The 12224-nt window shown below is 35.6% G+C and overlaps 1 pseudogene; it reads left to right on the top strand.

The window, feature by feature from the left end:
* The first annotated feature begins 8061 nt into the window (after nt 1-8061).
* On the top strand, nt 8062-11493 carry LOC143858987 (putative receptor-like protein kinase At3g47110 pseudogene; annotated as a pseudogene).
* The last annotated feature ends 731 nt before the right edge of the window (nt 11494-12224 follow it).

Here is a 12224-nt window from a genome sequence, read left to right as displayed (position 1 = left end):
GTAAAATAGTAGCATTGTGATATTATAAAATGATTGATTATAAGTTTAATTTTTATTACCTTTCATTTTTTGGGTCTTTAATGTGGCTAACGAAAAAGCTTATGTTGAAACCTCTTTGTGTGGAGTACGACCTACACTTCCCTCTAGACCTCAGTGGAGGATGGTTCCCCACACTTAGAACCCTTGCTTTCTTTCTAGTAAATAGTTGTTTCTAATAATTCCTAGTCAAACATTTCAACTTTTGGTGATTTTTTTCAAAGAACAGTGGTTTGGAAGAAATATGCGGATGATTGTAGCCTTTTGGTAACTATCCTAAATTCCTTTTTGCCAATTATCCTAAATTTAAGTTGTTCGATAAATATAAGTCAAGGAGGTTTCTAAAAAATAATTACTAATAATAAATACGAGACTTTTGGATTAATGTTGTGACTGAAATAGTGTTTTCCTTGGAAAGGAAGGTAAAATGATGCCATTTCCTTTTCGAGACACTTTTGGTTGGCTTTCACTATTCATTCTACTTCCTTGTTTTAATGGATTTTTCAACAATTGCCTTTTAAGTTGCCTCTCCCAAGTCAACATGAAAGTGAAATCAGAGATGATTTTTAGAACTATTTTGTTTGTACTTAGAAAATGACATCATTTCACTTTCCTTCTACTTCTACTTATTTTTTACCTTATAAGTAGTATGAGGTTTAATTTGATCTACTTTTGTAGTGCTTTTGCATGTGCAGATGAAAAAATGATGTTGAGAAATTATCATAGTCCAAAATTGGCTAGCAGTTTTGAGTAGTACATAGTGGAATGCTATTCATCACTTACATGACTTGATTGGCCAAAACCATGTTATATGGATTCTTTGAAATGGGTGAAGTACCGGTGTGGGACATGTACGTCTCAAATTGCAGGACTCTCTAAGACCGTTCTAGATCTCTTTTACCTCTTTTTCTGTTTTTTCCGGTTGCTACTGCCACAACCTTATAATTATCACACATTTTGAATTTACCCATCCTATTAATAATTTTCTTAAAAAGAAATAAAACATCATATCTACTTAACTTATTAAAATTTAATTATGTTACTGGTTAAAATAATATTATTATGTAAAAAAATTAAAATTTGATAATTGATTAAAATATTTTGGCGAATCTACAAATCATTCTTTTTGAGGTTTACTAAATTTGACACTAGATACCCATGTCAGATTCTGACACTCGTACCTATACTAATGCAACATAGGACATAACTTCTATATTTTCTTTCATTGTACTAAATCGTTTCTCATGTGTTTCTCTAAAAATTATATACTCCTTCCATGCAACTTAGGTTTCGAAATGTGAAGAGATCATTCAATTATCTATCATCTCTTCGTTAAAATTTCACCCTTTTTTTCAAAATCAAACCTTCTAACCGGTATCTTATATCCTTTATCACAACAAAAAGTGTAAAAGATGTGTGGAATTGCAGAATATGGGGCAGGTGGTCATGTGTCTACAGCCGGAGATATGTATAGCTATGGTGCCATGTCCCACAGATGACATGTTTAAGGATGGTGCCATGTCGTACTGGAAAAAGTCCCTTTCTCTTGTGTAAAGGCATTAGAGCCCAAGGAGGAAGTGAAATTCCCCTCTTCTGTGCCTGAATCCAATATTCGACCCCTTAAATTGAAGGCATTAGAGCCCAATCCTCGCGCATCCTCCACACACTAATGAGCTCACCACCCGAGTCATGCTGACCGGTCACACTGGAAATTCTCGACCGAAGTCAACACATAAGCAAAATGAGGGGTATCTATCTATAGTAGTACGGTATTGAAGACCCCTGTTAAAGACTTTGGATTTTGAGAATTGATTTTTAGCTCAAAATATAATCAGTTTTTTGGACTAAAAATTGATTCTCAAAATCCAAAACAAACAGGGACTTAACTAGTAACTCCAATGCCTAAACTCCTTGTGACCCGTTTTCTGACACGTATTCAAACTCTCGTTCACTACAAATGGTTAGTCATGGAATTCTCTAAGCCCGTTTATGTTTTGGATTTTGAGCCCAAAACTGAACATTGGACTAAAAAATAAACACAATTTGAGTCCAATAATCAGATTTGAACTCCATTTATTCTAAAGATCCAAAACCTACCGGGCCAAAGGCTTGGCGCGAGCAAAATTTATATAATGTAAAGACCTAATAATCGAGAGAACAAATGATTTTAAAAAAGAGAGAGGATGTAATGTATCATAATTGTCAACTAATGAGAAATTTTTTGGACTGACATTAAGAGTCCAAAAATTTCATTGAAAGTTGTGCCTTTCGTGGACCCCCTTGAAGGGAAAAAAAACCAAATCGTAGACTTTGAAATTTGGAGTCCTAGTTCCATAACATGAGTTACACGATCAAGAGCAAAATTACTGTAGTCAAGAAAAAAAAAGAGTTTTGGGAGGGAGATATGTGAATTCTACTGTTCTTAATTGTATGTAGGGAATTTTGTTTGAATAACTTCATGTAAAAGAAAACGTCAAGAAAAAAAAAAAAAAAACAAACGTTAGATAAAATGAAATTGGAAGTAAATGCATCAATCTTTAAAAAAAAAAAGAAGTAAATGCATCAATCATTTCTTTCCATATAAAGGTCTAGTGAGATGCAATGAAATGGGCAGAACAAAAAAAATGGTGTATCTGTTCATCAGCACAAGAAGAGCTTCAACCAAGATGGGGCTTTGGTCATTTACCCTCTCTTTAAATCTCTTCTTTGCTATGAACATACTACTTTTATAATCTATAACCCCCACCACCTTACTAGGAAATGAAACCGATCAAATGGCTCTGCTCTCCTTCAAGGATGGTATAAGGAGTGATCCTCTTCGAGCCTTATCATCATGGAACCAGACTCTCCATTTCTTCAATTGGAATGGAGTTACGTGCGGTCGGAGGCATCAAAGGGTCACTGTATTGAACCTTAGTGGGCAGAACTTGGTGGGTACTCTATCTCGTGCCATATCCAACCTCACCTTCCTTAGGGAAATCCATGTCCAAGAAAACAGCTTCAATGGCCAAATATCCCAAGATATTGGCCGTCTATTTAGATTGCGATATCTTAATATGAGCCATAATTCCTTGGGAGGGGAAATTCCATCCAATCTCACAAATACTAAAAGACAAGAAACTTGAGTGTCTTGTATCAAAACATGGTTGTGTTGAAATCATTTCCCTAGATAAAATGTAGTTGTTAGTAAATGCATCATCATCACCTTTATTGCACTCCAGTTTCATCACCTTTTGATTCAAATGTAAAACTATATCTTAACACTAGTAGGTCTATTTCTCAATTAAAGTATGCTAGTGTCATAGGTAGTTTAATGTATGCTATGACATGCACTAGACCTGATATTGCATTCTCAGTAGGAAAACTAAGTAGGTTTACTAGTAATCCTGGTTATATACATTGGAATGCTATAAATAGGATACTGAACTATCTAAAAGGCACTATAGACTATAGGTTGAACTATAGTGGGTATCCTCTGGCATTACAATGATATACAGATGCCATTTGGTTAACTGAGCATGATGATCATTAATCAACGAGTGGATGGATATTCACTCTTAGTGATGGAGCTTTCTCCTGGGCTTCTAAGAAGCAGACTTGCATAACTACTTTCACTATGGAAGCAGAGTTTATTGAATTGGCCTCTTGTTGTAAAGAGGCGGAGTGGCTAAGAAATTTGCTGTTAGAAATTCCTATTTGGCCTAAACATATGCCATCGATATATCTGCATTGTGATAGTCAGCCTAAACCTATGCTATCAATATATGTGCATTGTGATAGTCAGCCTAAACCTATGCTATCAATATATGTGCATTGTGATAGTCAGGCCACACTATGAAGGGGCATATAACCATGTGTACAATGGTAAGTCCAGGCATGTTAGACTTACGCATATTGTTATCAGGCAGTTACTTACTGATGGAGTAGTAACTATAGATTATGTGAGATCAAGCCTGAACTTGGCTGATTCATTAACAAAAGATTTTGCAAGAGATATGGTGTTTAAGACATCAATAGGGATGGGTCTAAAGCCAGTAATATATGACCACCAATGATGGAAACTTGACTCAACGCTTGAAGAGACATCAAGTCTTGAGTTCAATGAGCCCAAATACATCATATGGAGTGGTTGCAAACACTATATAAATAACATCCCAAGGTAAAGTGCTTGGTACTTGTAATGAGTAACGGAGGAGGTTGAGTAGTGGGCTCTTAATAGGCTTGTAACAATATTGTTAGGGTGCTGTAGTTACAGGGGCACTCTTAAGCCTACCTATGTGAGTGTGGAGGTGGTGCCGCCTTCTATGAGACTTGGCTAGTCTCTAGATCATCATGACACCCAGATACAAACACAATGCCAGTTCACATGTTGGCTGATTAGAATCACCTGAGGAAATGAATTTTTTATGTGTGAAACGTATCCAGTTGGCTATATAGAATCGCTAGTTTAAAGACACGTCTACAATGCCGTTCTTGTCAACTTTGATATGTTCTCACTAAGTGAAGGTTCAAATTGTAAGATACCTTTAATGATGCATGAGAGTTCCAAGTATAATGAGATAATACTTTTGATTTTGAAAATGGTGGAGGATTGTTAGTGTAATTTTCAAAACAAAGTGGATTTTAAAAGTATTTTGTAGACAAAGTGCTTTTGTTTTGTAAAAGTGTGTCTTTTTGAAAAGAGAGAAAAATAGCTTTTGAAAGATAGTCCCACATCGGATTAGAAAAATGTTGGAGAAGGGTTTAAATAGCTTTTCCCACTTCTCTCTTTTGTTTTAATACACTATGGGCTTTAGCCATTGGGTGGATCTGCGGGACAGAAAAGACACCAATAGCTCTATAAAAAGAGCAGAAACATACCATTGCAAAGGGAATTCGAAATACACTTGCGGGACTTGAAATTTGATAAATTCAAAAGCCACAAACTCTCTTCGAAAGCCTTTCAAATTGTTGTTTACGATTTTTCTTCCAGAAACAAAATCTAGTTTACTGTTTTTCGCAGAAACAGTAACTAGGGTGTCAAATACTTGTTTATTCTAAAGGTGATTCTTGGGCTTCTTTCTGCTTAGTGCAAAGCGTCAACAAACATATCGGTGTAGACATCGGGCTTCATTGTATCTTGGAGGCAAATTCGTGGTACCCCTTGCACACTTACTGGTGGGGGCGAATATTGTCTTAAGGAAAGCGACATCGCACCTTGAAGCATCCATCTCTATTATTCTATTTCCCGCCATCTCCACAGCATTATTTCCAACAATTTCTTACGTGTTTTCTTTACTTGTTCTCCTCTGATACAAATCTAGGAAATCCAAGCAACAATGAACAAAGAATGCGAAGAGAATATAGGTTCAACCCACACAGGTACACCATAAAGATGTTTACACTATGCTAATGGACAGAGTTCAAATATGAATTGTGGTAGGAGTTTATAGTATGTGTGGCATGAGTTCACAGAATAAGTTGATCTTGATAATAATTCCTGATAATTTTGCTTTTGAAAATCTTATTTTATAAATACTTTGATATGGGGAACAGGCCATCAAAATAATTAGGTCTATCTATTTGTTTTGGGTATGAGTGGAATTTGAATTAAAAATATTTTAAGGCCAAGTGAGAGATTGTTAGTTGTGAGACCTTTAAAATCTCTTCATTCCTATTGGCTGTTGTTGTTTGATATTATCTTTAATTTCTTAGCATTTTATCTTATCCCAATTGATAAGAGCGAGCAACAAATAAAGAAATTTTGTTCGTATCGTCATTTTACATGTCTAATGAGAGAGATTTGGAGTGAACCTAAATTATAAACGGAGGATCATCCCTTGGCATTGTCATTGTGATTTCTTACTATCCGCCCATTGGATTTTCCATTTTGGCCAAGGTGTATGACCTTCCTCAAGGTGAGTTTTAATTTTATTTATTTATTTATCTTTTATATTATTTTAAATTCAATATGTTTATCATATTCGCATGTGGAGAGACAGAGAGAGATTAGGCCCTTTTTGGATTGCAAAATAAATAAATAAATAAAATAAAATTCAGAGGAAATTTTTTCTTAGGCAAATTTTTTCTTCTTGGAGAGGAATTAGGAGTCAAGAAATTTATTTGTAGGTGTGGCTTTCGTGGACCCCCTCAAGGGGGAAAAAAACCAAATCGTAGACTTGGAAATTAGGAGGCCAAATTCTACATAGGACAAAGACGATGCTCAACAAGAATCGCCATACAGTTCACTTGAAAGAAATTTTTTGGAATGGAATTATGATTACAAAAATTTCTTTGTAAGGTGAGCCTTTTGTGGACCACTTCGAAGGGAAAAAAAATCAAATGGTAGACTTGGAAATTAGGAGTCCAAATTCCACAAGAGCAAAATTACTCAGCAGAAGAAAGATAGATAAAATGAAATTAGCAGTAAATGCACCATCATTTCTTTCTATATAAAGGTCTAGTGAGGTGAAATAAAATTGGGAGACAAGAAAAAATCTTGTATTTGCTCAGCAGAAGAAGAGCTTAATTGAGGATGAAGCTTCCAGGTATGAGTCTAAGTGTGCTTTGGTCATTTATCTTCTCTGTAAATCTCTTCCTTTCCATGAACGTAGCACATTCGAATTCTGCAACCTTCACCACCCTACTAGGAAACGAAACTGATCGAATGGCTCTGCTCTCCTTCAAGGATGGTATAATGAGTGATCCTCTTGGAGCCTTATCATCATGGAACCATACTCTCCATTTCTACCAGTGGAGTGGAGTCACGTGCGGTCGGAGGCATCAAAGGGTCACTGTATTGAACCTTAGTGGGCAGAACTTGGTGGGTTCTCTATCTTCTGGCATATCCAACCTCACCTTTCTAAGGGAAATCCACCTCCAAGAAAACAGCTTCAATGGCCAAATATCCCAAGATATTGGCCGTCTATTTAGACTGCGACATCTTAATATGAGCTATAATTCCTTAGGAGGGGAAATTCCATCCAATCTCACCCACTGTAGGGACCTCAGAGTCATCCTTTTGAGTTTCAATGAGTTGACAGGGAAAATTCCCATCCAACTTAGCACTCTACCGAAGCTATCCGGGTTGTTTCTTGTTCATAATAATCTTACAGGGAGCATTCCACCTCAACTAGGGAACGTTTCATCTCTCATCTATCTCGATTTAAATGAAAATAGTTTGGTGGGACACACCCCAGATGACCTGGCCCGAATTAATAACTTGAAATTGATCATCCTTTCTTCAAATTTATTATCCGGTACGGTTCCTTCCTCTATTTATAATAATCTCTCGTTTCTTGTGGCCTTTGAGGTGACAAATAACCAGTTACACGGAACCCTTCCACCCAACATAGGATTCTCTCTTCCTAATCTCCAATATCTACTTTTAGGAGGCAATCAATTTACCGGTCACATTCCAATTTCATTATCCAATGTTTCAAGTCTTGAATGGCTTGAAATGTCTGATAACCAGTTAGAGGACCAGTGCCTGAAAATATTGGATGGGCAAAGAATCTACTCAGATTTGGCTTGAGCTCTAATTACCTAGGCCTTGGTAGAGCTGATGACTTGAAATTTATCGCTTCTTTGACCAACTGTAGTAACCTAAATATGTTGTCCATACAAAGAAATCATTTTGTTGGCCTATTTCCCAATTCCATAGCCAATCTCTCAACTCACCTTTATCTGTTGGCAATAGGACAAAACCAAATTTCTGGCAACATCCCTAATCAGATCGGGAATCTCATCAACTTACAAAATTTGGGTATATATGATACCTTCATCACTGGTTCTATACCCACTTCAATTGGGATGCTCCAGAACTTACAAGAACTCTACTTGGGAAATAATAGTTTGTCTGGGAAAATCCCATAGAATATTGGAAATATTACTCAATTGACCCACCTCGATTTAATATATAACAACCTGCAAGGAAGCATACCTCTATCTCTTGCAAACTGTACAAAACTTTTAAGGTTGCGCCTTTCTCGAAATAACCTTACAGGTACGATACCAGAACAAATTATTGGCCTTTCTTTGCTATCAATGGAACTCTTTTTGTCTCAAAATTTTTTGACGCGCTCACTCCCCTCAGAAGTGGGTAACTTGAAAATTCTAGAGATATTGGATGTTTCTCAGAACAAATTGTCAGCTGAAATCCCAAGCACTCTTGCAGATTGTAAGAGCATGCGACAACTTTATATGCATGGTAACGCCTTCCTAGGAGATGTTTCGTCAGTTTTTACTACATTAACATCCATTGAAGACCTTGATCTTTCATCCAATAACTTCTCAGGGAAGATTCCAAAATATCTAGAGGGGTTTAAGTTTCTACAGTATCTAAACTTGTCTTTCAATAATTTTGAGGGTGAAATACCAAAACAAGGGGTCTTTGGAAATGCTAGTGCAATTTCAGTCGTGGGAAATGATAATCTTTGTGGTGGTATCCCAGAATTAAAGTTGCCTGCAGGCCCAGTGCTAGCTAATGACAGACGAGGAAAAGCCCATGTTTCTAGAGTAATCATCCTAGTAGTAAGTGCAGTTGTATGTTTGATTTCCTTATTGTGTGTCCCTGCTTCTCTTTACTGGATAAGAAAGTCAAGGAAGAAACCATCTTCCCTATCTTCTATGGAGGGCCGGCATTTAAGGGTTTCTTATGCAGAGCTCTGTAAAGCAACAGATGGGTTCTCTTCCGCCAATTTGATAGGCACGGGAAGTTATGGATCAGTGTATAAGGGAGTCCTCAGTCGCATTGAAAATGTTGTTGCTGTCAAAGTACTCAACCTTCACTTAAGGGGAGCTTCAAAGAGTTTCATAGCTGAATGCAACGCATTGAGAAACATTCGTCATCGAAATCTTGTGAAGATTTTAACTTCTTGTTCAAGCATCGATTTTGGAGGTAATGATTTCAAAGCTCTCTTGCTTGAGTTCATGCCAAATGGGAGTCTAGAGAAGTGGTTGCATTCAAAATTAGATGGGCAACATCAATTAGGAAGTTTAAACTTCATTAAGAGATTAAACATAGCAATTGACATAGCTTCTGCGCTGGATTATCTTCACCATCATTGCCATACACCGATTGTTCATTGTGATCTAAAGCCAAGCAACATTTTTTTGGATGAAGACATGAATGCTCATGTGGGTGATTTTGGGTTAGCCAAGTTTTATCCAAGAATCATTCAGAGCTCATCTGAAGATCTTAGCAGCACAACTGGATTAAAGGGAACTATTGGGTACATTGCTCCAGGTAATAATTTTATCAATTTTCGTCATCTAGTCTATTCTCAATGAGTTTTATAAAATATTTCTCACTTATTAGGTACATAATTTAGTGCAACAAAAGCTAAATTAGCATCTTGAACAAAAAAAAATTACTTGATAGCATTTCTATTTTTATTGATAGAGTATATAGGAATGTTATTTTACATCAAGTGGTCTCTTACATGTCACCCGAATACCTTTTTAGTACATATGACCATGAGTTCTTTATGCAAAATAGTTGTCTAGAACAATGTGCGTCTTCCTCATAATGAAAACATGGTCATGAGAATAATTGAAGCCTTTTGGTAATTATCTTGAATTCCTTTTGCCAATTATCCAAAATTTAAGGTGTTTGATAAATATAAGTCAAGGAGGTTTCTAATAATTCCAAATAATAAATACGAGACTTTTGGATTAATGTTGTGACTGAAATAGTGTTTCCCTTGAAAAGGAAAGTAAAATGATGCCATTTCCCATTTCGAGACAGGTTTGGTTGGCGTGCACTATTCATTCTACTTTTTGATAGATTTTTCAACAGTTGCCTTTTAACTTGCCTCTCCCAAGAAAGGTTATTTCGACCAAAAATTCGGCTTTCGGTCGAGAATGAAATCGAAATTGATTGAAATCGAAACGTAACAAAATTTCGATCGAAATTCCGTTTTCCCTAAAATTTCAGGCCGAAATTTAAGGGATATATCCAAAAAAATCCTTTATTTATTTATTATTTAATATTATCCAGAAATTTCAGCCGAAATTACCGAAATTTAGTCGAAATTTCGGCGGAAATTTCGGTAATTTCGACAAAATTTTCTACGGGATAAGATATTACCTAAATGGATTCCGATAGATTTCGAACGAAATTTCACGCATTCCGAACCGAAATTTAAAACCTTGCTCCCAAGTCAACATGAAAGTGAAATTAAAGATTTGACATTTACAACTATTTTGTTTGTACTTAGAAAATGACATCATTTCACTTGCCTTCTACTTCTACTTACTTTTTGCCTTATAAGTAGTATGAATTTTAATTTGATCCACTTTTGTAGTGCTTTTGCATGTGTAATCACTGATACTTTGTTGGTTTCAGATGAAGGAATCATGTTGAGAAATTACCATGGTCCAAAATTGACTAGTGGTTTTGAGTAATACATAGTGGAATGCTATTCATAACTTACATGACTTGATTGGCCAAAACCCATGTTATATGGATTCTTCTAAATGGGTGAAGTACCCGTGTGGGACACATACGTCTTTAAGACAGTTCTAGATCTCTTTTATCTCTTTTCTGATTTTTTTTGGATGCTACTGCCAGAACTATATAATTATCACACATTTTGAATTTTACCCTTCCTATTAGTAATTTTCTTAAACAAGAAATAAAACATTATATCTGCTTAACTTATTAAAATTTAAGTATGTTATTGGTTAAAATAATATTATTATGTAAAAAATTAAAATTTGACAATTGATTAAAATATTTTGCGAATCTACAAACCATTCTTTTTGAGGTTTACTGAATTCGAGACTATATATCCATGTCAGATTCTGACACTTGTACCTATACTAATGCAACATATGACATAACTTCTATATTTTCTTCATAGTGCTAAATCGTTTCTTATGTGTTTCTCTAAAAATTCTTGACTCTTGCCATGCGACTTAGGTTTCTAAATGTGGAGAGATCATTCAATTATCTATCATCTCTTTGATAAAATTTCCACCTTTTTATTCAAAATCAAACCTCATATTTATTTTTAGTTTCTAACCGGTATCTTATATCCTTTATTACATCAAAAATTGTAAAAGATGTGTGGAATTGTAGAATATGGGGCAGGTGGTCATGTGTCCACAACAGGAGATGTGTATAGCTATGGGATTCTTTTATTGGAGATATTCATTGGAAAGCGCCCCACAGATGATATGTTTAAGGATGGCCTAAGTCTTCACAAATTTGTCCAGATGTCTTTGCCTGATCGAGTGATGGAGATTCTAGATCCATTAATACTTTTAGAAGATGCTGAAGAAAGAGCTGCAAATATTGCTGAGAATTACAATGATAAGATACGTCGTTTGCAGGAGTGTTTGGTATCTTTAGTGAGGATTGGAGTGGTGTGTTATGTAGAATCTCCGAGAGAACGAATGGAGATGGGAGACGTTGTAAAGGAAATGTGTTCTATTAGAAACATATATCTTGGTGCTGGGATCCACAGAGAATGATGAAATTCGCTGCTATATCCGCTTTTGTTTCCCATTGGACTAAGATTACTATCTTCCATGTAGTTTCTTCTATGTGTTTGGAAGTTAATGTTATATTATATGTGATTTGGTTAGTGGTGCCACTTGTAGGTAGTGCTTTTTTCTCATATCTATATTTTATCCAACTATTAATACAAAATTATTATCAAATCTTGAGTGTGAAGGTTTCCATTACAATACATTGATCATTCCATCATGAATTACAAATAACATTACAAAGATTCTTTTGATCATATGGGAGATTTACGGAAGATGATTACTAGGCCATTAATTAAATCAAGGTTGCTTTGAAGAACCATGTTGGAAATTAAAGATAAGTTTGTTGAAGAAGCTTTATTCTTCATTCTCCCTTTTTCTCCTTTCATTTGAATTTGTATGTGATGAATGTGTTTCTTCACATTCAGTCTTGGAAAAACCCTCTCTCCAAGTTTGTGTGGAGTGAGATAGGCCTATTTTGATGAGAAACACCCTCTCCTTTATTTTCTACTTTTTATTCTCCTCTGAATCTTTTAGGTTTTGTTTTCCATTCTCTTTGATTTTTCCTTCCTTTAGGTGACCCCCTGATTTTTTCCGTTATTGAACTCATCATGCACAAACCAATTAATCATGAGGAATACAGGGCGTTTTATATTACTCCGCGATGCGTAATATAAAACCAATTTTAGGAAGAATAAAGCCTAGAACTATTGTCC

The sequence above is a fragment of the Tasmannia lanceolata genome, unplaced genomic scaffold (genome assembly GCF_043159265.1).
Source record: "Tasmannia lanceolata isolate RefF3 unplaced genomic scaffold, GAP_Taslan_0.1 ptg000029l, whole genome shotgun sequence".
In the NCBI taxonomy this organism is placed as follows: Eukaryota; Viridiplantae; Streptophyta; class Magnoliopsida; order Canellales; family Winteraceae; genus Tasmannia; species Tasmannia lanceolata.
Note: the sequence above shows the minus strand (reverse complement) of the source record. Positions and strands in the feature narration are given on the sequence as shown.